A 25151-nucleotide genomic window follows, 5' to 3' on the forward strand; every position below is an offset into this window, starting at 1 on the left:
TCGCTTGTTCGTGATCTCGCGAAACTCCCGCGCGAAGCTGTCTACGTGGGCAACAAACGCTCGCAAAGAATTGAATCGCACGTACGTCTGTGAGACTAGCGCGCGGCCGCTACGTTCTACGCGTGCGCACTTACACGTAGAAGCTCTACGTACGCAAAGCCTCTACGTACGTGCTACTAAAACTGTCTATTGCTTTCGCAATAATAAATATTTTAGAAAGTCGGGAAGCCTGCAGCAGAGGAACAGCGCGAAACAGCTGCTCCGAAACAATACGGCACCCTCCCTCCCCACGAAACCGACAAAAATGGCGGCGAGGCGGATGATTCCGGTACGTCTCCAGTTTCACGCTCGAGCTCGCGAGGGTAATGGGCCCGGCGTCAGCATCAGCTGATCAACTCAACAAGGTCTTACTCTTTATGTTCGCTGAGGTCGTGCACAATTACGAAAACCGCTACAATACCCGCCTCTTGTTTAGATGAAGCACGAACAATTGGGCGCGAGTTCGGAGAGATGACAAAAGGGCAATAGCTTCTTCTTTATTTAAGTGCTTAAAATTATGCTGTTTATAACTCGAAGAGACAATGAATAGAGCAGTGAACATATTTCATATGTACTCACATTTAGAAGCCCTGCTGTGCGTTCTCAAGGTTTGCACCGGCGAACCGCACTCCTTGATTCTCGGGCAACCGTTTCAACTCCGCACAACATACCCTCAAAGTTTCGTCGACGAACACCACAAGGAAGACAAGAGTTTTGGAACACATCGATATGTAAGCTGCCGAAGAACAGGAAGCAGCTTGTCTTGTCGAATCGTCCAACCGGTCCACGACCAAATAACTTGACGCAACCGTTGCGCGGCAAATTTATCCCTCCACAAGACCATAGTCACGCAAGGGGAGAGAGGGTTAGTAGCGACCGCCAGGCCAGGCGTCTCCGCCGCTTCTGCGAGCACCGAGTGCGCGCCAAATCACCGGCCTGGCTCTTAAGTGCCGTGTGCAGGCGTTGTCTTATTGGTTAACTTGAGCCACGAGATCTGCCGCTTCGCTAGTCGCACGAAGAGTTTAAAGGAAGGTGCTGCTCGCGCCAGTGTTACGCCTGTCTTTGGAACTCGTTGACCGTGCCAGCTACCTCGGCTTTGGAGGGAAAAGGCCGACTCCGCACGTTTTCGTTTCGGTGGGAAAAGGTGATTATGGCGTGAATATGCAGAAGTAGATGTTTGATGGTGACATTGAGCGCTGTTTGATTGCTGAATATTTCCAATACATCGGCGTTTCTTTTTTTCTTTTCTTCTTTCTTTAATGAAAATAAAGGAAAGAGATGTAGTCACCATGATGACGCCTACTCGTTTTCGTTCCGACTGGCCCGTTCAGTTACTTAATGCGTCACTAGTCACTGTGTTCGTTCTATAGAAAGTGCGATAACAAGGAAAATTTCTGTTTGTACTGGCAAAGACGTAATCGGGAGTACGTTCTTAAAACAAATTTACACTCTTTGGGTCGTATCTTGCCACACAAGAATAATCGTCATCTGTCTTGCTTGCGTTTCCTTTCTTGAAAACGCTGTGCTGGCTGTTTTCCTGTCGATAGTGTGTCAAGAATTGATGGTGGGGTAATTCGCACTCTCCGAACCGGAGGGGATGGGGCGACAACAAACCCACCCCGCGTGCGTTTAGTGAGGGTTCGACTGCTGACCGGCGATAAGGTCCACGCCTGATCGACCGTGAACCAGAGGCATGAGACGGGAGGCGACGTCGTACAACACACACACTCAATTTAATACAATAAAATCATGTCCGAGACATACTCGAAAAACATACAAATTACCAGTAGCGGGGCCTAGTTCGCGGAGAGCGTGCGGGTCACACAGCACACGCCCTGACGCCACTCGCGCGACACTAAGCCCACCACGTGGGAACCACTAACACTCGCGAAATACAAATAAAATACGCGACACCAACGAAAAATACACGCGACAATAAATACGGCAAGCACTACACTAACAGAACATATAAGAATCAACACTCGATGGCTGAATAAACGAAAGATTAAACGCGATTGAGAAAATACAATCCGGCGGAAAGTTTGAGAGCGGCCTGGAACACGAGGCTTATCTGGGGCGTGCTTGCCGAGGTCCCGATCTGAAGAGTGTCGGGCTGCTGCAACCTCGCTGCCGAAGATCCTGACGGACTTGCACCGTCTGTCGCTCGACCGGCGAAGGCTTCGGCCTGGAGATCTCAGCCTGCCGACCACGTCTTCAGCTGTCTCCCGGTGCACGACCCCGTTCCTTCGTCTTCCACGCTGCTCTGCTGCTCGCCGAGCCCCCGCGTCCCTCCGCCGCGCCGAGGTGACCCACGTGATCAACCCGTCGGGCGGGTTCGGGGACAATGGGGAGCGCTCTCCCTCCGCCGTTCAAGCGGCGTTGCTGCTGCTGCGGCAATGTCGGCCATCTTGAGAGGAGCGCGGGCATGCAACTCTGTGACACCACCCCGACGACAAGAATGTTATACTAATAACATTCAAACTAACACAGAGTCATGCACGCGCACCTTAAGGAGACCGCAGTCCCCACGCACTCAAAGGTCACGCGCACAATCACGTCGTCGTGTGAGTCACGGCATTTCGCACAAGGCACTTCGCCGCGCACATCGCCGCCTCGCTCTCAGCCAGTCAGTCCACTCCGCAACACAACTACACACCCAAAACAAAATGACTCAAAACAGCTGCTAAAAATTGATGTGATACTGTATTGTTCCCCTTGGGTCGTGTGACTGGCGCAAACCACGGCAGAGCCGGTACGCGCAGTCTACACGCAACACGTATCACACACAGAACAAAACATACAAAACTAACAGATCGGTGAATTGAAGGGTAGAAAAATGAACGAACAAACGCAGTGAAACATAAAAAAGAATGTAGCGTGGAACTATTAACAAAACTACACTGTCAATACAGTACCGGTTTCCCTGCTCAATACCCCCTGCTCTTCAAACGGACTCGCTGGGGTCGCATTCCTGCCGTCCCCCGAGCTTTCCCGACGCATAGGTGGGGAGACGCACTAGCCGCTCCACAGCGACATATCACCCCACGCCCCGGTTGCCTGCTTTTGGCTCGGTGATTGGGGTACACCGAACCTTGCCGGGTCCTCACCCACTCGCAGCGCCTGACCAACCGGGTGTCACGAAGTGCACGGCTTAGCGGCACCTGCCGCGGCGAATATATCGCTCGCGCTCTCTTTCGCGGCGACGAGCAACGCTCCGCGACCCCCGAGCTCTGTCGACGCCTCCGTGACCTCTGCGCCATTTTGCGCGGCCTCTTCCTCACCCTCTGCAATCTGCTAGCGGACCGTACCTCGTACCTCCGCGGTGTGCGGTAACCCGCCAGCCTCCGCCGCGCCAGACACTTCGCCGCCTCTCTCGGCCTGCGATGGCACAATTTGCCTGCGTGGCGGCTGACGTTTTTCGTGGTCGGCTTCTGACCATCGTTACCCGCCACACCGCCTGATTCTCGGAGCACCGGCCTCACGTTCGCTTCGAAGGCCCCGGCGCCCAAGGGCTGAGGCACGAGGTAGGATTCGGGCTGGGCACGAACCTGCGCAAGGCTCACTCCAGAGGGATGAGGTTGGTCAGCGGCGACGGTCGAGCCCGGCAGGCACTCTGTGTTGCGAATGCTCTCGACACGGCACTCCCTCGCGCGCAACAGCGCAATTTCCCTCTCTAACTCGAGGACGCGCTGGGAAGACCGTGCCGCATCGCACTCCTCCGCCTCGCGTTGTCGCAGCTCTCGCGCTTTCCTGCGTTCGCGACTATCCGCGTCTTCTTGGGAGCGCATGTCGCGCACAAACTCTCGGAGGGCTGGCCCCTCAAGGCCCATCTGCCTCCCGAGGGTCACGATGCGCTCCAATTCCTCGAGGAGTCCCTCAGCCATATCTTGGCCTTCTCCCGCTCTCCGCGGTACGCGTCTGTTCCGCCCGCTATGCCCCGTGGTCACGGAAGATCGTGGTCAGCAAGTCCTGTCGCGGACGCCAGTTGTCAAGGATTGGTGGTGGGGTTAATTCGCACTCTCCGAACCGGAGGGGATGGGGCGACAACAAACCCACCCCGCGTGCGTTTAGTGAGGGTTCGACTGCTGACCGGCGATAAGGTCCACGCCTGATCGACCGTGAACCAGAGGCATGAGACGGGAGGCGACGTCGTACAACACACACACTCAATTTAATACAATAAAATCATGTCCGAGACATACTCGAAAAACATACAAATTACCAGTAGCGGGGCCTAGTTCGCGGAGAGCGTGCGGGTCACACAGCACACGCCCTGACGCCACTCGCGCGACACTAAGCCCACCACGTGGGAACCACTAACACTCGCGAAATACAAATAAAATACGCGACACCAACGAAAAATACACGCGACAATAAATACGGCAAGCACTACACTAACAGAACATATAAGAATCAACACTCGATGGCTAAATAAACGAAAGATTAAACGCGATTGAGAAAATACAGTCCGGCGGAAAGTTTGAGAGCGGCCTGGAACACGAGGCTTATCTGGGGCGTGCTTGCCGAGGTCCCGATCTGAAGAGTGTCGGGCTGCTGCAACCTCGCTGCCGAAGATCCTGACGGACTTGCACCGTCTGTCGCTCGACCGGCGAAGGCTTCGGCCTGGAGATCTCAGCCTGCCGACCACGTCTTCAGCTGTCTCCCGGTGCACGACCCCGTTCCTTCGTCTTCCACGCTGCTCTGCTGCTCGCCGAGCCCCCGCGTCCCTCCGCCGCGCCGAGGTGACCCACGTGATCAACCCGTCGGGCGGGTTCGGGGACAATGGGGAGCGCTCTCCCTCCGCCGTTCAAGCGGCGTTGCTGCGGCAATGTCGGCCATCTTGAGAGGAGCGCGGGCATGCAACTCTGTGACATAGTGCTCTCATGGTGATAACGCGCATGCCGTTCGTGACTTGGAAGGGCTGGGCTCACAGCGTTTAAGAAAGGAAATGCGGACGAGAAAGATGACGATTATTGTTGTGTGGTAAGATACGACCAAAAGGGTGTAATTTTTTTTAAGAATCTATGCACTAGAAAACAACTATTAATTGGTCTGTTGTGTGTTGTAATATCTTCGAACTGGCAACGCTCAAAGTGTGCGCGACAGTGTGGCCGCTTCCTTAGGTTTTATCCCGTCGTATTACCTTTGTTTGTTTTGTGTATACAGGGTTTTTTAGGTGCACCAAATTTTTAAGATTAGAAAAACATAAATCACGGTAACGTTATGTTTACCTTTCGAGTGTATGGATTGGCGGCCTCATACAGAGCAATTTCCGCACTTACGTGGACAATTAGCGAAGTTACGCTAATTAACTTAATTTCTAATTATCGATGATAGGTGGCTACAGCAAACCAGCACTTTGGGGCCCATCCCTGACACTACCTATACTAGCAACAGTGGCGTAGAAACAGGGGGGGCCGTGGGGCCGTGGGCCCCGGGTGCATGGGGCAAGTAGGGGGGGGGTGTCGTATACGTCTGAAGACACCCGACAATTGTCGATATCCCCGCCTTCCTCGACTGCACCCAAGCGGGGGGGGGGGGGGGGGGGTGACAGGAGAGCTAAGGGCCCCGGGTGCCAGACGACCTAGCTACGCCACTGACTAGCAATCAAATTTTTAATAGCGGAGTTCATTTGGGAGCTACGCGAACGATTAATTCCGCTTGGCAGGTTCCTTGAAACTGAAACTGGTGGAAAAAGTACGTCTGTGTCGTCGATGTGCCCCCCCTCTCCCTTTTGTCACGTCTCTGAGGTCACCGCTGGTCCGGCGCCGCAAGTAGCTTTCGTTATGCTTTCGTTATCTCCTTGCTGTCTGCGGGTTTGGCCTAGCGCTTCAATGCCGGCGGGCCGCTAAATTTACTTCGTCATTCCGTTTGGCGCCACGTGTGTGTCCATGCACTTCCACCGACGAAATGCCGTTTCAGGCTGTGGATGAAAACGACGTTTAATCAAAATTCCCTTTCTCCGGGAAAGCTATCTCGAACGCGTGAGCGCGAGTTGTGTAAATGAAAACGCGCAAACTAAAACAGATATGAACATAACTCACCAAGTGAAGGGGAAAAAAAAGAAAGGAATACTACTACTGCAGCAAAGACAACCTGCTCAATGAACCCGGAGTTTAGTGCACTCAACAAAGCTTTAGTGCTGGAAGCCACTGCTCAGCAAGCTACTTGTTAGCAGGCTTATACGTATTTCACACACACATACACACAAAGTGTTGTTCCAATCACATGCCTTTAAAGGAACTGTTCAAAACGATGGCCATTCGTGGCAACACACATCATCAACCTATCTTTCATGCAATCAAAGACTCGCTTGAGAATTGCAGCACATGCAGCAGTGATCCTTGCTTTGAGGTCTTCCACAGTGGCGGGTTCAGTGGCGTAAACAACATTCTTCACGTATCCCCAGAAGAAGAAATCTAGAGGGGAAAGGTCTGGAGAGCAGTAATAGTAAGTGACTTTGAAGTGGGAAAAGAAGAGATAAGTGCAGTACCGTAACTGTCTCTCGCTTAGGAGGTCACCTCAACAGTACTGCACGGGGAAGGGGAATAAAAGAGTGAAGAGAAATAAAGATGGAAGAGGGGGGACGAGCGTTAGGCCGTGAAGAAAAACAAACAAAAAGAAGCGTTAAACGGAGCCTATGGCCGCGAGTAAAGGTTCGAGGACTCAAAGAACTCAATGAGAGCTGGAAAGGCTCTTTTGGGTAAAGCCGAAAAATCCCTAGGAACTAGGAAGTCCTCAGGACGGGCTGTGGGGAGTCCTATGCGTCGATAGGAGGCGATTAGGGTTTCTCGAGCTGAGCTGTAAGCCGCGCAGTCGAGAAGGATGTTTGCGAGAGTTTCATCAACGCCAGCAGTGCAGTTCTGGCAAACGGAACTGACTGCGCCTGAATGGCGAGAGATCCGCTCCGCTGTGTTGAAGCAGCCAATGCGGAGTAAAAGGGCGCTATCGGCCTGTGAGAGTCCCAGTTTTGGTAGCGGCCGGGGTGGAACGCCAGCGGCGACGCGATTGTCAGGGTGTTTGCTTCTGACTGCATTTGAGACCAGCTGGCGTGCAGTGTCAAACAGGGAAACGAAGTTGGTATAGACGAGCCAACCTAAAGTTTGCCCGCGCGGCACCAGCGCCGAATGCTCCCCTAGCGGACCGATGGAAGTTTCGAGGGTGGTCGCTGCGCTAGCACGCGCCCGTGTTCTGTACGGCGGGAGCGCTCGTGCGCGTGGTTTTTGCGATGCCGAGTGCGACCTCATCAGCCAGGAAAGGTGGCACGCAATATCGATGTGTTGTTGATTGCCGCAGCAGCCTCGAAAACACGAAAGGTCGTGAAGTTCTACAGATTTCCGGGGAAGTGGTACGAGAAGGACAGACGACAAGCATGGATAACTGCAGTGCGCCGAGTCAAGTAAGTCTCATACTTTCGCATTCGCGTGTAATATCTTGAAAGCGGAATAGTCATATGCCTGTTTTTAGTGCACGGCCGTTTGTTTAGTCGTGTCGCGTTGTTGAATTGTGGTGGCATCCGCCGTTTGTTAGCGGTAAGTGCATGCGTGTTGCGCCGCTAAGCTCTACGACGCGTGCTCGATTCCCAGCCACGGCGGCCGCATTTCGATAGGGGCAAAATGCAAGAACACCCTTGTTACCGTGTGCTTTAATTTTTGTGCATGTTAAAGAACCCCAGAGGTTAAAATTATTCCTGAGACTCCCCATTACAGCGAGCCTCATAATGATTTCGTGGTTTTGGCATGGTTTTGGCACTTAGAACCCCCGAATTTATTTGATTGCACTGTGCCTTCCCTCGCGATCCGCATGGACGAGCTCAAGAGGATTATTTCCCTTTTCCAAACGCTGCAACTTAAATTACTAGTTGTGCAGGTAACGAAAGGGGCCGCGCGCTACTTTTGTGTGGTAGCAGACCGTATTTAATGCAAGCCGCGGTCGTCGCGTGCGTCGGGAAGCGGCAGATCGGAAAGCAGCCGCTCGAGACGTGCGCGTTATGTTTGTTGTTTGCACATGCTTTCTAAGTATCTAAGTGTGCAAGTATCATAACTTGTAGTGGTACCACTCTTGTAGAATAATATATGTACACAATCACAGGAACGTTACCTTTGCAAACATATTATTGGGAGTAATTTAATCCCCACAACAAATAGGCACACATACTGTTTCATTTATATGCGATGCAGATGGAAGCGGCGCCAAACAGACCAATGGCAATCACAACAGTCTTCTCAGCAGTCAGCACCACCGGGACATGTGCTTTCGTACTGCAGTGACGCAGCTCTTGAGCAGCAGCAAGACACGTGTGAAACAGACTCCAGAACATGCCTTTGTGAAGTGACGGAACTGTCAAGAAGCAGCCCAATGGATCTGCAGTCATCGAGTAGTATGACAACAGAAGTTCCTGATGCCAGAGTGACTTATTATGTTGCAATTGAAATAAAAGTGGCTAAATTTCTGAACATGGTGCGTACCTCTAACTCGACGTCGTATACGATCTTGTCGGACACCTGTGACACGCGCTTGGCTTTCACTCTCACATCACCGTCCACAATTTGTTCAATGCCGTACACGTTCGGAAGCAGACGCTCCCCTATCGTGAGGTTGCCGCCACGAAAAAAAGCTGTCGGCGTCGGTAACCTTCTTGAAACCGCACGGCAATCTTTGCATCGTTGTTGCGCAAGCAGGCGATCTGCCGCCGTCGAAAGCTGAGCGTCGTGAGAACGAGCAGCGAAGAAAAGAGCGCACGGCAACAAAGCGGAGACTGCGCCACGGCGCGACCGCGCTGCTTGACGTTTCCACATAGGGGCGCTGTCAGGAGGCGCAGTAGCGCCGCCTGGCCATGGTTTTCTCGTCTATAGGGCGTGACATGAGAGTGAGCATCTTTGGCGAGGTGATCGGCTCGTTCATTACCATCGATTCCGACGTGCGAAGGAACCCATTGGAAAATCAGATCACAGCCCATTTCTTATGCGTAACCAAACTACAAAAAAATTGGAGGACGCTTAAGCTTCGCCTTCAAGAGTGGAACGCGACAGCGTTCCCGTCGACTCGCCAAGGGGTGTAAGACAATGGGCTACGGCGCAGCGACTACGCGCCCCGCATCGGACGCGGTGAGCGTCGAGCAACGCCGCGTTCGGCGCGGCAACGAAATGTGCGCCTGAGCAAGCGACGCACGCCTGGCGGATGACTGTTCTGTGCTGCATGTCGAGTGACTGCCACTAAGCAGGTTTGAGAGAGGCCGAGGGGAGACCGTCAGGGGCGTAGCCAGGGGGGGGGGCTTATGGGGCTTCAGCCCCCCCCGAAATTTTTTCGTGCTGTCCATGCACCGCCGACCAAAGCGACCTCCGGCGCCGGAAATCACTCTGGATTTTGTCTAGAATGTCTTTTTGACGCTCGAAAAGACATTTAACCGCGAAGATTGCAAACTCGGGCTGGATTTCGTGGCAACGCCCATACACCGGGAGTCGCATAACGCCAAGCAGTCCCATCCGAACACGAGGTTTCAAGGGCGCTTTGATGGTGAGCGGGCTCGCCGCGGCATCTCACTGAGGCCACGGAATCTATGGAGCGCATGGATATCAATTGCGAAACATTATGGGTATAAATCTCATAAGCTCTAGATGTGAAAGGTGCGTTGGCATTTCCAAAGTTGTGCTTTAGATTTTCAATTGCGGAACTTTGTGGGTTTAATGTTGTTATAAACATTTGACGCCAAATGTCTGTTGACTTTTCTAAAGTCTTACATCAGAACATACAACCAGACAAGCCAAATCAACACACTAGCAGACGAGTTGACGAAGCAGGCAGCGAGGTCCAATGAGACGAAGCATTGGGGTGCTTCATTTGTGCCGTCATGTCATATAAAAAAATATCAACATTTTTTTTAACCTACGCCAGAACATCCATGTCAAGACACTAAAGCCAGCCAAAGTAACTACGTTCTTATTTATTTCTTCTACTTTGACTTTTATTCGCGAGGACACATTGAGCCTCTTCAATTTTTTTTTTTGTTCTCGCTACCCTACCCGCAGGCTGCCAGAGCCAGCCAGAGCGCATACGTTTTTCTCGTATGGCCCCGACCACCGTGCGGTGCACTTGGGTGCGCGTTCGGTTTGCTCTGGGCGAGTGGATTTTCACCGGACAGAGTTTTGGACGCTTTCTGGCTAGCAGACAAGAAAAAAAAAAAACAATGGTTGCTCGCCGCCATCACTGTGGGGTCTCGAAGGATTGCACCGCATTCCTTGAGCGGAACCTTTCCGGAAAGTCTTGTTTCGCCGCTGTAGGATACTGAGCAGTATGCGTATGGTTCTCAGTGGACCAAGCGTCTCATGTTTTCTTCGGTATTTCTTCCGTAGCCCCATTAGGTGCCCGAAGTAGGCATTAGATTCTGGCCAACATACTTTGCTATGCGTTTTTTTTTTTTCATTCGGTGCCTCCGCCTCACAGAAAAAAATACATTGTTGCGGCGCAGTGAATTGTCGCATGGTGAAAGTTCGATTTTGATACTTCTTTTGCGGAAAGTAATGGGCGACGGGACGCTTCAGTTGCCGGATACGTTTATTATATTATTGCGAAAGCAAGTATATGGACACTCCAGGCGCATTCCTGCCATCACCCTCATGTTTCGTACAAAGTACAAGGGTGATAACATCGTGACCACGCGCTGCATGCTGTATGTGCGAGTGAAAGCGTAGGAGGGGAGGTGGAATGGGTGAGCCGACGATGGTGGCTCAGTCTTGTGTGCGCAAAGGAGAAAAGCGGGGAGCAAGCGCGCCGCCTTCCGTCGCGCGCAATACATCGGGGGCAGTGGATGGAATGGGAGAGGAATCTAGGATTCTGTGAATCTATGATTGTGCAACATGTTTATTTGCCTTATTTGACGCATTATATACAGTTACTTCTTCTTACATACATAGACTCATTGGGGACTTATAAGTATACTTAAATATCTTGTTGCGAGGTTTTGTGTATACATGAAGTGAACTTTGTTTCCAGTGACACTTTTTTGTCCTTTATCAAGCCCTATTTTCACATTTGCATATCCCATTGTATCTTTGCATTTCTAATGTACGAGGGCGAGTCAAATTAAAGTGAGCCTACCCTAACCGCGCAATAATGGTTTGGTTCATTATCTGCGAGGCATGCGCGTAGGAGAACGGCATGTCTTATTTACAAAAGTGACACGCAGGTGTGAAGATAAATGTTCTTTAATGCTCTCATACCCTGGGTTGAATATGGTGGCGTCACATAATGGACACTTCAAAAGTTGAACAGCTCGGTGTCGCGAAGTTTTTGACAGCTGAAGGTGTTTCCAAAACACAAATTAATCACCATATGGCTGCCGTGTACGTTGAACACTGCATTTCATTGACCACTGTGAGGCATTGGAGCAAGCGGTTCAAAGGACATTGCAAAGACATTCCAAGACCGGGCCAAAACCATCGTGCAATCACCCCCTACACAATTTCAAAGGTTCATGAGCTTCTGAAACAAGAACGGAGGATAAGCATCGATGAACTGGCAGACCGTCTGAACATCAGTCACGGTTCGGTTCACGCCATAATTAATGAGCTTCTCGGTTATCGGCTCTTTGGTGCGCAATGGATCCCCAAGATTTTTATCCATCGCGAGAAGACGGAAGTTTCGCGCTGCCTTGACTCATCTGATCGGGTATCACAATGAGCATGACGACTTCTTGTTTGCAACTGTGATCGGGGACGAACCTTGGTGCCACTACTACGAGCCTGAAACACGACGGCAAAGCTTACAGTGGAAACATTCGAATTTACCACGCCCAAAGAACGTAAAGGCAATCATTTCCGCTGGAAAGGTGTTGTTGACTTTTTTTCGATCGACAGGGTCCATTACTGATAGAATTTGCTAAATCTTGAGAGGCTATCAATTGTTTCCGATATTGTGAAACGCCAGAACGGCAGCGTGTCGCAATCAAGAACAAACAACGTGGAAAATTGACGAATGGAGTCATCTTGTTCCACGACAATGCCTGTCCCCACGTCGCCTATGTGGTTAATACAAAGCTGGCAAAGTTCAAGTGGGAAACGCTGCAACATCCGCCATACAGCTCAGACCTGTCACCTTGCGACTTCTACATTTTGGGGCAACCGAAAAAACAGCTCAAGGGAACCAGATACAGACTTTTTGAAGCAGCAACCCAAGGAGTTTTATAAGACGGGAATCACGCAACTCGTTAGTCAATAGGACAAATGTCTAAATTCTCATGAAGACTACTTTTAAATAAAGTACCCCGTTGTTGGCTCATTCATATGACTTGCCCTCATATATCTTGCAGAACTGCTTTTTATACGTGCTCTTTGTCGCGACTATAACTTCGGTGCAATTACTCACGATACACGACAAGGGACAGCTACTCCTGCGTAATACATTGCAACAAACGAAAGCGTCATTGAGATTTTTCACTGACCATTTCATAAGTACAAGAATGTAAGCAGGGTTCTTGAATGACAAAGTTTCATTAACATATTTGTCCTCAACTTGTTCAGTTCATTGCCTTTTAATTTTTCATATAAGCGGCATGGACTGCTTTCCTGGTTTCGAACTGATATAGTTCTAAAGTTCACGTGATATTTTCTTTACTTAATAAGTAGACAAAAAACATGGAAGCATTGACGTCAGTTATGTTGGGCACAATTTTTGGCACATACGAGTATAATATGTTATTAAAAAATACACATTTTACTTGTATTTACAGTGCGTAGCTTTCAAAAATGCGTTTGCAGCATCTTTGGCAATGACAATGCAGTTATTATTCATGTATTTGATCCCTCGATAAATTGTTTAAGAGGAAGCTTTAGCTCGGGCCCAATCCGACGCGGCCTATTCAAATACTTGTACAACGCAGAAACGCTTTTCTGAGATAATCTTGCTGATCGCTTTTATTGAAATTGGTTGCATTTGAGAGAGAAAGTTAAATCCTAGTGTCTGTTGGACCCAGAACTTCGATTTAGGGCCTGAATTTTGTTTAAAATATTTTGGAAAATTCGAAAGTTTGAGAAAATAGAAGCACGACGTTTACAAACTAATAGCTATACATGAAGAACATATTGTGGTTCTGTAAACGGCATTTATTATAACAGAAAAAGCGGACAAATTTGCTGTGTCAATTTGCATCTTATGTGAATTGCTTACGTTGTGTACCAGGGTTCTGCAAAAGCCGTATTTCCACAATACTAATTTTCTTTGAGATTCATGTGTAACATATCTATTTTGTCCGCTGTAGACGTACTATTAGATGTAATTCACAGAATTGTGATATCATTTTTGATTGTTGAGTCAGGGAGTTTTAAACTTGATAGTTTCGTTTCCTGAAAATGTTCCATTTTGGCCAATTTTTAATAAATAATTGACCACCTAAATGAGAAATTTGAAACCAGTAGTCACTAGAATTAAACTTTTTCTTTTAAATGCAACAAACCTCCTCAAATTTGCTGAGGTGGTTGATGGGAACAACGAATTCCCCTTCTACATGTACTTAAATAGGAGCACGCGAGCTAAAGCTTCCTCTTACGGAGGAGGCTGAGCTCCAACGTGCAGCTATATATATATATATATATATATATATATATATATATATATATATATATATATATATATATATATATATATATATATATATATAGATTGGGCCAGTGGCGTAGCCCCCCCCGAACAAAATTTCTGGCTACGCCACTGGAGACCGTATAGGATTCTCGGGGAGGCAACCGCATTGTATACTCTGAGAGCAAGTTGCGGAGAGTATCCGCGGCCTCGAGCTAGGAGGGAAGGCGCGGTACTGGTAACTTTGATGGCGGTCTTGCCGAGAGCGGCCACAGCCGGTCTGAAGCTAAGACGGTGGTCTATAAGGACAGCTGGTTCTTTATTCTATGATAAGGACGCCAAGGTAGCGAACTTAGCGAGCCCACGGGAGAGAAACGCCGCATATAGACTGAGACGAGGAACCTGAAAGCGCGCTTTAAGACGAGGGTGTACGAGTAGGGCCTCGGTTTTGGTAGGTAATAGGTTGAGGGATATGCCAGAAAGGAAGTTTTCAAATGCATTGATGGCACATTGAATGCTTTGACGAACTTGCTGGCCGCGGGAAGTGGGTCCGGTGGCGAAAAGGGCTACGTCGTCAGCATGATGCGGACTTCATGAGGTAGAACGCGCGGAACGAAGTCCCTGCATGGGAGCGATAGCCAAGTTAAACAGAAAGGGGCTGAGTGCGCTGCCTTGGGGAACACCAGTGGAGACGGGACGGGGCGCCAGTGGCGTAGCAACTGGGGGGTGGGGGGAGGGCGTGGGCCTCGGGTGCAAGGGGCCAGTGTGGGGGGGGGGGGTTGTCATATACGCCTGAAGACACCCTTTCCGCCGGCTACACCCGGGGGGGGGGGGGGGGGGTGACAGAACACCTATGGGTCCCGGGTGCCAGACTACCTAGCTATACGCCACTGCGCGGCGCCCTTAATGAGCCGCCTATTCGAACACGAAAACTGCGGCCACTCAGAAAAGCGGCAACATAGGAGAGGAGGCGGTCGCACACACTCATTGCACGAAGGGCATTTGTGATTGAAACGTGCGGTAATGAGTCAAAAGCGCTCTGCACATCCAAAATAACAAGATACCCTGCTTCTCCGCGGTGCTTGGCGTCCTCGAGGGTGGAGATGACATCGGCGAGCCAGTCAGCTGTCGAACGTTATCGTCGAAAGCCACTGAGTTCAGGAGGCAGGAAGTCCAGTGCGGCAGAAATCCATTCGATGCGACGAAGGGCCATAGCCTCGAAAAGTTTTCCCGCGGCGGATGTGAGTGAAACAGGCCGGTAGGACGAGAGTTCGGAAGAGGGTTTGCCTCTTTTCAGAAGTGGAACCAAGACGGCTTCCTTCCATGAGGGTGGCAAGGCTCCGGAACGCCGAACTTCGTTGTACTCTTCGAGGAGTTGTGGAAGCTGGGAGCGGTCGAGATTGCCTAACATTCGATACGTTATGCCATCTCTTCCCGGTGCAAAGCGCCGTTTGCGGCTTTGAAGAACGTAAGTGAGTTCCCTGATGGTGAAGTCAGCGCTGCACAAAGCACGGATTTCCTGTATAATACGTTGCGTTGGGAAGAAACGCGAGGGTGCAAGAAGATCGCACCTGTTGTGTTCAGGCGGTGCTAATTCTGCGAGATTAGAGGGAGGAACAGGTTGTACTGAGGCAAGGAAGCTATCTGCCAGCAGTCCAGCAGCTTCGGCCGCAGTGATGTGGGGAGCAATAGCGAATAAGAGCGCTGGGGAGCATGGCACTTTGGGAAGGAGCGTCGCGCCGAGGATGCGCCAGCATCGCAATTGGTTTCGTGGGTCGTCGAGGCTGATGCATAGACTAGCTCAACCTTCGTTGCGGCGATGTTTGGAGTGTTTGCGGCAAACGACGTCGATGCGATTGTAGACGGTCCAGTGTTCGGGGTTATCCGTGCGGATAGCCTTTCGCTGAGCTTTACGGCGAGCAGCACGCAGGTTGAGTTGTTTGATGTCCGGCGCAGGGATGTTAGCAGGCACCTCACAAGTCACAGATGCACGACTGGCACAATCGGCGATGTGCGCGAAAAGGTCCGACGCGACTGGCACAGCAGCACACCGTTCGCGAAAGCGGGGCCAGTTCACAACACTGTAGGACTTCACCTGCCAGCGTACGTTGTGAAGCGGATCGAGTAGGATCGGAAAGTGATCAGATTCCCTGCAGAGCATGCCGGCCACGGAAAGGGCCCATTCCGTCCTATCCATTGAAGAGGGAAAGAGATGTGAAAGCACGACACCGCCTAAAGGAGCGCCGTCGTTTTGGTACCAAGTGTCTTTCAAGAAAATTAGAGGCAGTTCAGCGATGAATTCTCCTACGACTTCTTTTAGTATCCGATCGGTGTACAGCGTACCAGTGAGTGTACCATCAAAAAAATACGGCCCGATATCTTCGTCATTGTAAATCCCACAGCACACGTTAACCGACCACTCTACTAGGTGATTATGCTCACGGAGCCAGTAGGAATATAAATTTGCCCAATAATGCGCATTGTGAATGTTCGCAACTGACTTTCGACAAAACTGCACTTCATATGTCTAAATGATTTTCTTGGGGAAATCTGAATTTCGTCTAGCCGAATCAAAAGTGCAGGCGTCTCAAGAAGTCCGTGTCTTAGTTCTTGCTGCAGGCTCAGATGAAATCGATGTTTCATAAGGACTCTGCTGTTCGCTCCACAAGACCCGGCAACTTCTCGCGTGCTTGCTTCGGGCTTTGCCCCAAAATATACGAGTATGGAGTCAGTTTGAGGTTGGGGAGTTCGTCTTGCCGTTCTTGTGTGGCACAGTTTAGGCGACTTAAGCAAATCGCAGGACGATTTCACACGCTGCTGTATCAGCCAATAGACAGTTTTAATATAGCGTACGCTATTCCATTGCGTACGCTAGAAAATAGCGGGTCGTCACTGCGCATGCGCTGAACGCTAAGCGAAATAACGGGTAAAACATGGCGGCGGTCCCGGCTGCCCTCTTCGAATTGAATTTGGCGTTGCTTTTGTAAACTGCACTTCGTTCGTAGGAAATGACTGTGTAAACGGCTTTCGCTTAGTCTTAGGCCGCTTCGACGACAGAGTGTTGTGGATAACTTCGTGGTGTTTTCGAGATCGCTTCTCGTTTCGAACGAGTCGAAGCCTAACGAAAGAAACGTTCGAGATGTCAGCGCCACCTATCGCTACAGGCGCGAAATAGCTGCAACGCCGGCATGCAGCCTCAGAGATCCCAAGATATCGCCGGCCAACTAAAGTTGTAAAAAACATGCGCTGCTTAGCGTACGCTACACTTAACGTATAGCGTACGCTATAAGTTGCGTACGCTAAACTAAAACACTTGTCTAATAACCGGAAACGAAGTACGCAGGTGGGTTCCGCGAAGAGGGGACGCAGGAAACACCCACGCGTGGAAAGAAATCGGATTAGTGGCTGCGCCGTAAAAAAAGGCACCAGATCTGCACCCTCGCTCGGAACGAAAGGGTAGACGGTCCGAGCTGGAGGTGAGCATTCGGGGAGACGGGCGTGAAGATAAAAGGTGGGGGTGCCTGAGGTCACCGCCACCGCTAATGCCCATGCACTTCCCACATGTCCCGTCGACCGTCTCAGTCACGGAAATTGGGCGGCGCTACAATGCCGAGCTGGTTTGAGTGTCAATGTTTGGCATCCGTGTGCGTCTTTTGAGAATGCCTGTGAAAACGGCGGTAGGTTTACCACCACTTCGCGGCTACGACCGATGGATGCTTTCCTGTGCGATCGCCGAGGGAGGGTGGTTTCGGTATCGCTGCGAGCGGACGCGCTGTGTATGGGCTCCTCCTCCGAAGTCCACAGCGACCGGTAATATCGACTTGAGGCTCTCAACATCGCCACCATCGTATCAGGGAAGGTGAGCCGCCCATGTTGAGCCCACCTGGGTGTCACTATCCCGCCCGGGTCGGATTTTCCGGCCTTTTCTCCGTCTCCCTGGTGCACGCCGAGGCTACGCCTGTCTTAGGCCTAGCGTCCGTGGCCCCCACAGCCCACCCAGCCATGGTATACCAAGTAAACGACACTGACATCGACCCCGCCGAAGCCCTAAACGGAGACTGTCCTGTCCAGGCATAGGCGTTGACTGAACGCGAACGCAGTCTAGTAACGTTGCGCAAGGGGAGCCATGGGTATAGAGTCATTATAGTGTACTCACATCACGGCAGAGCTTGACGCACTTCGTGTCGACGCCCACAGGTGGCACGGTTCGCAGCGTCACATGAAACCTTCCTACGCGTTGCGGTAAAGCGGCTATCGCGCGTTGCTGTTTTGACCGTAATAAAAGTAAAATGCACGACATGCAACACACGAAACTTCTTTTGGTGCACCTTCGCAGTGTGCATTGAACTAAGTTACTATTGTTGCGGTTGATCTACAGATGGTTGGTGATGTTTTGTTGCTGGAAGCACGAATGAACTAGCCTCGCTATTAACAGCTGTTCTGTTAATAGCTTGATACGGGCGCTGCAGTCACCGTAGCAAGGGACACTCGAGTGTTTTCTCCTGCTGATCGATAAAATTGCGAGTCTGGTTTCGCCACAACGACCGTGCATCCGCGTTTATAGCACCACCACACTGAATTTACCAACCACTTCGATCGCTTTTCTATTTTTCTCAGGTAAAGCGCGTGCAGCGCGGAAGTGTTGTACTAAAGCAAACATTTTCACGTTGCCCCACCTACATCACACTCTTACGCAAAGGTACACCCCTTGCGGTCTACATCAGCCACACAACGATAATCACGGTCATCTGCCTTGCTTGCGTTTCCTTTCTTGAAAGCGCCGCGCCCGCTACTTTCCTGTCGGGAATGATATGTCATGCTGATAACGCGCACGCCGTTCGTTACTGGGAAGTACCGGGCTCGCGGCGTTAAAGAAAGGCAATGCGGACAAGACAGATGACGATTATCGTTGTGTGGCAAGATACGATTCAAATGGCGTAAACTTTTCTTAGAGTGCACGTTGCCCCGTCCACGCTTTTCAGCACGTTCTCTTATTGTTCCTGAGATTTCAGGCTGAGTTCCTTAATCGGTTGTCCCATCATGTATACCTTGCAATTGCAGTAAACATCGGTTGTCTGTCGCAGATGGACACGACTATACTTTATCGGACGTGACAACGCCTTCTTTTAGGTTGGTCGACGTGCAATAAAGCACTCCGTCAAAATGGGGGAGTTGATGTGAACTCCAATACTTGAAAAGAATCTTTAAACCAAAAAGAAACGACAAACAGTGTTGACGCTCTGCTGTAACGCCCTCCCCTTGCGCCGAGTCATGGTCTATCCCGGAAGCGCCGGGAGCAGCCGGTGAGAACTCCGAATGGTTATTTTCAGGTGCGCATCGGTTTGTTTTCTTCGCGGGTGCTTTGTCATTTTCACACCTTTTCCTTTTGTTCCTGGGCTTCGGTGTCGTCTTCGTCAGCTACTGTGGTAAATTCGGAAGTATCGCGGGAACAGCGTTTTCTGATAGCAGTGGCTTCTCACGAAGAATGCGCACCTCTTTGCCGTCTATAAGGTGCACGAAGTCTCTAATTATGAATCGCGGTTGGAAGTGCAACTCACAGACCGCGCAAGATTCATCCAGTGTCTGTGTCAGTGTCGGTGGGGGTTCCTCTCCCATTCCTTTCGCCGTTCTTCATTACGTGGAACGCTGAAAAAAGACGCCTTTAGTGCATTTTTCACGCGACTGTAGCTGCTTCTACACCAGGGTGCAAAGTAGTAATTTCGACGGCGGCTTGCCATTCTCACTCACTCACAGTGCACATTGAGTGAAGCGTCAAGCACAGAGCAAGCACAGAGGATATTGCTGAAGACGCCGGCTGGACTTGCAGTCGACAGCACGTCGATCCAACAGAACACACTCCACACGAAGCGAGGAGGAGTTTTCAGGAGTATGGATGGATGGATGGATGTTATGAGCGTCCCCTTTGGAACGGGGCGGTGGGTTGCGCCACCAAGCTCTTGCTACTATACTGCCTAATATTCTACCTAGGTTAAACAATAAAAAAAAGAAAAAAAACACTATGAACTACCACGCCCAAATTTTCTGGTCCCCTATTGCGAACTGTGCTTTTGTACGTCTCCGTCTTTTGTCGTTTCCCTACTTTTCTTCCACCTATCCTCCAGTCGCCTCTTACTAATGTCTATTGCGGACATGTTTGCTTTACCACTGCTCCCTCTGAAGCCAAGGGCTTCAAGGAGGCCAGTGGTGCCTAAATCGACCGCTGGGTAGACGCCTTCACATTCTAATAAAACATGCTCCGTCGTTTCCCTAGCTTTACCACAGCAAGCACATGCTTCTTCTTCCTTCTTATATCTCGCTTTATAGGTGCGTGTTCTAAAGCATCCTGATCTCGCTTCGAAAAGTAATGAGCTTCCCTTTGAGTTATCATAAATGGTTTCTTTCCTGATTTCGTTTTTTCCTCTTAAGTAGTTACTCATGGCAGGTTTCTTTTCCATTGCCGCCACCCATGAGATTAATTCAGCTTCTCTGACTTTCCGCTTGACCTTTGTTGTTGTGTTGTCCACCCTACAGGCCGCATACTTGCTGGTAAGCTTCCTAGTTCTTTTCCTCCACTGTGAATCAATGTTTTTCCTGTACAGATACCTGAACACTCTCCCAGCCCATTTACTTTCTTCCATATTCCTCAGCCGTTCTTCATACTCAAATTTACTGCGAGCTTCCCTCACTTGAAAACTAGTCCAGCCCATATCACCCTGCACAGCTTCATTTGTAGTCTTCCCGTGAGCGCCCAATGCGAGGTGACCCACTGGCCTTTGGTTCCCGTCGAGTCCTGATTGTACCCCTGATTTATAGCAAACAACCGCATTTCCAAAAGTAAGTCCTGGAACCATTACACCTTTCCACATACCTCGGAGGACCTCGTATTTATTGTATCCCCATAGCGCTCTGTGCTTCATTATGGCTGCATTTCTCTTCCCCTTTACTGTTATGGTTTTTTCCTGTGTTTCCATATATCCATTGCCTTCGTTTATCCATATACCAAGGTATTTATATTCTGTTACCCGAGGTATTTCTTGGCCCTGTATCTCCACTGTCTGTTCACTGTTTTCATTGAATACCATAACACCTGATTTTCTAACACTAAACTTCAAGCCTAAATTGTTGCCTTCCTGTCCACAGATATTAGCCAGACGTTGCAAATCACTTTGCTTGTTAGCTAGCAACACAATGTCGTCCGCATAAAAAAAACCTGGGAGTTGCTGCTCTATTACTGTACCCGCCTGTTTGTATGAGAGATTAAACCCGATATTACTTCCTTCTAGCTCCCTCTCCATCCTCACCATGTACATCATAAACAGCAGCGGGGATAAAGGGCACCCCTGCCTCAGTCCCTTGTTGATATGAACTTTCTCCTCGCTCCTCATCCCTTCCCATTCAACGCAAACGGTATTTTCTAGGTAAATATCTCTCAAAAGCTGTATACAATCGTTACCTAAGCCTTCCCCTTCCAGGATATCCCACAATATGTTGCGGTCCACGTTGTCGTAGGCTCCTGTAATGTCTAAAAAGGCCACATACAACGGTCTGCTTTCTGCTTTTGATATTTCAATACACTGAGTAAGAACAAACAAGTTGTCATCCAAACGCCTACCTATTCTGAAACCATTCTGAAGCTCTCCAAAAATGCGATTATTCTCTGTCCATGCTTGAAGCTTTAATTTGATTGCCTGCATTGCTAGCCTGTATATTACCGATGTAATGGTCAACGGTCTATACGAGTGAATTCTGTCTTTCTCCCCCTTTCCTTTATAAATCAAATTCATTCTACTTTGTCGCCAGCTGTCTGGTATTCGTCTATCTTTTAAAGTTCTTTCCACTGCTTTCACCAGAGCTTCCTTACTTTTTGGTCCTAGTTCATTTATCAGCCTAATGGGAACCTCGTCTAGCCCTGTGGCTGTACGCTTAGGAATTTTCTCTTCCGCTTTCTTCCAGTTTAAATTTGTTAGCACCAGCTGCTTTCCCCCTTGGGTCTCTTTCATGCTCTTTTTTTTCAACAAGTATACCCTCGTCATTGCCTTGGAAAGATTCGGCTGTTGCTTTTCGGATGTAATTTATTGCCGCTTCTCCTTCGAGTCTGTTTTCATCTTCGTCTAGGATATGTTGTTGTATTCTTGTTGACTTCCTGCCTAATAATTTTATGTGGTTCCAAAATATTCTAGGTGCGGCCTTCTGTTTCTCACGTATTTCTGACAACCAACGTTCACTTTCACCTTTTAATTTTGCTTGCACCAGTATTTGAACCATACACTTTTTCTCCCGGTATATTTCCCATTTACTAGTTACTTCATCCTGTGGCAACTGCGCCTTCTTTGCCTGCCTGTGCTCTCGAGATGCTTTCTGTCGTTCGGCGATCGCTTCTCGTATCTCCTTGTTCCACAAGCTTTTCGGTTTCTTTTTTCCTTTCCAACGAACATGTTGGTTCTCTTTCCGTATTTCTGTCTTTATTACACTTATAAGCTCACCATATTCCCACTCTTTACTTGGCCATTTGCCAAGTTCTTCCTCAACTCTAGTGACTGTATTTGCTATTTGTTCAGCGTTCAAATTTGGACTGGCCATTTTGCTCTCCTTGCTCTCTTTCCCAACTACATATCCCATTTTCAATATGATGCGTTTATGGTCACTACCTATGCTGTTAAACCCTTCCTCATCGATGACTATTTCTCTCAACTTATCATAAATTCCTTCTGTCATCAGACAGTAATCAATGGTCGATTGCCGGTTTCCCACTTCCCACGTGATCTGTCCTTCACACTTAGGCCCTGTATTCACGATCACGAGGTTATTTTGCTCACAAAGGTCCAGCATTGACTTCCCGTTATTGTCGGTATAGCCATCTAAATCCTGTATGTGGGCATTCATGTCACCTAACAGGACAATTTCAGCACCACTCCCGAAACCCTTAATATCAGCGCTTATGCATTCCACTAACTCTTTATTTCTCTGTGTGCAATTTTTTCCGGTCCACAAATACGTAACGCCCAGCCAAGTTTCTTTCCCACTTATTGTACCTGATAATCAAAGATGCTCTTGACATTGTGAATTTACTTTTCCATTGGCTCCCTGATGGATGAGCGTTCCGACTCCCCCTCCCTTTCTTTCCGACTTAGTTCTGTTGCACCCTTCGGAAACATAATTGTCAATAACTGGTGGCTCTTCTGAGTCTCTAAGGTGCGTTTCTGTAACCGCATACACCCCTATTTGTTCTCTGTGTAACTGCTCCTCAATCTCTGCCCACTTTTCCTTTCTTCTGCCGCCCTGCATGTTTATGTAACCTATTGCATGGCGAGCTCTTTTTCTTGTTTTCCTCCTTTTTCTATTATCGACGGCGATGCTCTTCTGATGTTCTCCTAGGGGACCTTCTTCATTACTATCTACTCTGACCTCCTGAGCGCCCGCGGGCCCCCTAAAAAAGCAACAGCGCGACCACCAAGTCGTCAGCCCACTTCTCGTGCTAACCTGTAATTGAAGTGGATCCCGTCTCGTTTAAAACCACCGCAACTTCTCACTTCCCTGTTTACTTCGACAACCTCGAAGCCTTTCTCTCGGCTCATTTTCCATATTGCCTCATTAGCAGCCACTACGGCTCTTTGTACGCGACTGTCACGCACAGGTACCTCCGGTACCGTGCATACCACGATCTGCACCTGAGGGGATAGCTCACGCAAGTCGTCCACCCCCTTCGCCAAGCGCTGGGCTAGTCCTGGCCCTTTCCTGTTTAGGACGTCATTTAGCCCACCTGCTACTATGACGAGGTTGCGCACGTGGGCATTTTCCGCGAGCTTTTCTTTTGCTCGCTCCATGACAGAACCCAGTGTGCGCCCTGGAAATGTCCCTACCGCCACTCTTTTGTCGCCTTTCACTCTCTCCACAATTGCTTTTGAGCACCCAGCCAGGTTTGAATCGCCTGCAATAATCACCCTTTCACTCTCTCCTACCTCTCCCTGCTTCCCTTTGTCATTTTCCGCGTGATTCGGACTCGACAAGGGGCATTGTCCCCTCGGCTCCTGCTTTTTCCGCGTAGCGGCCTCAAGGTAGGTGCCGCTCTTTCCAGCTAACCCATCATCACCCTGCCTGCGTTCCGCGGATTTCTCTGACCCTCCCGCGCCTGTCGCGTCGGGGGTCTGCGTTCCATTGTCACGCACATTCTCGGTCACAATGGCGATCCTGTTCAGCTTTTCCTCGGCTGCTTCCAGTCTCTTTTCAACTACCTTCCGTGCCTCACGCTCCGTGTTTAGCTCATTTTTGAGCTCTTGCACCTGTATGAAAAGCTCTTCCTGGAAACTCTCCATTTTCTCCATCCTAGTATCGACATCACATTGTGCGCCGGTTGATTCGACGCCCTCTCCATTCTCACCCGTCTCCTCATCTGCCTTGAGAGTCGCCCCCCGTACTGCTTGCTTTACCGGCTTTCTCGCCATGTATTGCACGGCTTTTTGCAAATACTATGGCCTCCCTGCAATGGTCAGGCGGCGCGGCGATCGGCTCAGCCGTCACCGCCACCGTGTCAGTAGCGCGAGGCGGCCGCTGCTGCGGAGGCATGCTTTTGCGGCGCTCGTTTGAAGCATTTCGAACGTTTTAAATTCCAGTTTTAAGGCAATCGAAAACGTCGAGGCCCATTTTTTACCACCGACGCTTGAGAAAGGACGTCAAATTTACGACTGCAACCACGTATACCGTGTCAAAGTAGTAAACAGCACGGGCATTACAGTGAGGTGCTTAAATGAAATTGTGTTTTAGGTGCCAAATCCACGATCTGATTAGGAGGCACGCCGTGGCGGCAGACTCCGGAATAATTTGGACCACCTGGGGTTCTTTAACGTGGACCTAAATCTAATTACACGGGTGTTTTGGTATTTCGACACCCTCGAAATTCGGCCGCCGTGGCCGGGATTTACTCCCGCGACCTTGCGCTCAGCAGCCCAACACCGTAGCCACTAAGCAACCGCCGCAGGTCGCGAAGTATTTATCTGAACAAAGTAAGTATGCTTACCACGTCGATCTCAAAGTGCGTTAACAAATCATTATTTTATGCCACTTAAGTGAGCAGATACGGCCGTGGACGTCATTGAACTGTAATTTGTCGCTTCCTTACTTGGAGCGTACCTTGCACCTCACATTGTAGAGGTTCTGGCGAATTGGCCGGTAAGTGCTTTTTTTCTCCGTTGACAAAGTGCATCGAGCATATTATGGTGTTGTCGTTCGGGCTCGAATGTGAGATACAGGCATTACCGCTGAAGCATCATAGATAGCAATCAGCTGAGAATAAACAACGTGAAGACTTAACAAATATGCGCTTGTGTGTGCAAGGGAAATGCTAATTTTCGAATATTCGATGTGTTCTGCAGTGTACTCCAACCTTAGTTCAGTTGTTCTAAGCGCGAGTAAACATCGGCACGAATGAGTTCGGTTCCAGCATTTGCGTCTTGATCTTGGCGCAGGAAGAAGCACAGCGCATACAAAGCTCCAGCACGGAGCGCTTACGAAGCTAGATTTGACACCTAACAACCACTGCGCGT

The 25151-nt window shown here is 49.7% G+C and overlaps 1 protein-coding gene across 2 annotated transcripts in view; it reads right to left on the bottom strand.

Moving 5' to 3' along the window:
* The window catches only part of LOC139057129 (uncharacterized), a 118682-nt gene that overhangs the window by 80294 nt on the left and 13237 nt on the right, over positions 1 to 25151 (bottom strand). The gene's annotated exons all lie outside the window — the stretch shown is intronic.

This window comes from Dermacentor albipictus, chromosome 3 (genome assembly GCF_038994185.2).
Source record: "Dermacentor albipictus isolate Rhodes 1998 colony chromosome 3, USDA_Dalb.pri_finalv2, whole genome shotgun sequence".
NCBI classification, from domain to species: Eukaryota; Metazoa; Arthropoda; class Arachnida; order Ixodida; family Ixodidae; genus Dermacentor; species Dermacentor albipictus.